The sequence below is a fragment of the Limulus polyphemus genome, unplaced genomic scaffold (genome assembly GCF_000517525.1).
Source record: "Limulus polyphemus unplaced genomic scaffold, Limulus_polyphemus-2.1.2 Scaffold1004, whole genome shotgun sequence".
Lineage (NCBI taxonomy): Eukaryota > Metazoa > Arthropoda > Merostomata > Xiphosura > Limulidae > Limulus > Limulus polyphemus.
Window position 1 is genome coordinate 308,195 of NW_013666614.1, and position 778 is coordinate 308,972.

A 778-nucleotide genomic window follows, 5' to 3' on the forward strand; every position below is an offset into this window, starting at 1 on the left:
ATAGCCGAAGCTACAGTTGTAGCTCCCTGATTTGGTATTGCATATACCTCAGGCCACTTGGTGAAATAATCTATCACCACACAAATGTACTTGTTTCCAGCACGAGTTTGAAGCAAAGGACCAGCAATGTCAACAGCTACTCTTTCCATTGGTGCACCAACTTGATATAACTTCATTGGAGCACGTCGCTTATGCTTAGGTCCCCTTTTAGCACAACATGAACTGCAGGTCCTGCACCATTCTTCCACATCTTGCCTCATACCTATCCAGTAAAATCTCTGTCGTAGGTGAATTATTGTCTTCTTAACTCCAAGATGTCCTCCTGTTAAACTATCATGTTATTGATGCAGCACAACTTCCCGTAACTTTCTCGGTATAACTGTTTGCCAGGTCGTCACTTTCCCATCTCCAGACAAGAATACCATCTTCAAGCTTCAACTGGTCCCATTGTGCACAATAGTGCTTTGTCACAGGGCTTAAGCTAGACGCCTTCTCCCAAGCAGGGCGCAAAACACTTGCTTTTAGAAAATAAATTATTGGCTTCAAATCTTGATCTTTCTCCTGTTCTGCTTTGATATCCATATTTGGTTCCATTTCACCATCATCAACTCCTTCAGTCACTTTGAGTTCAGCTTGATGACACCTGGTTAGCTCAATCTCTCTTATGCATCAATGTCTGCAGTCATTTTTGCAGGGTCTTCGGCTCAGTTCGTTGGCATTTACATGAGCTTTTCCTTCTCTATATTCAGTATCATAATTATACTGTTCTATCTTTCTG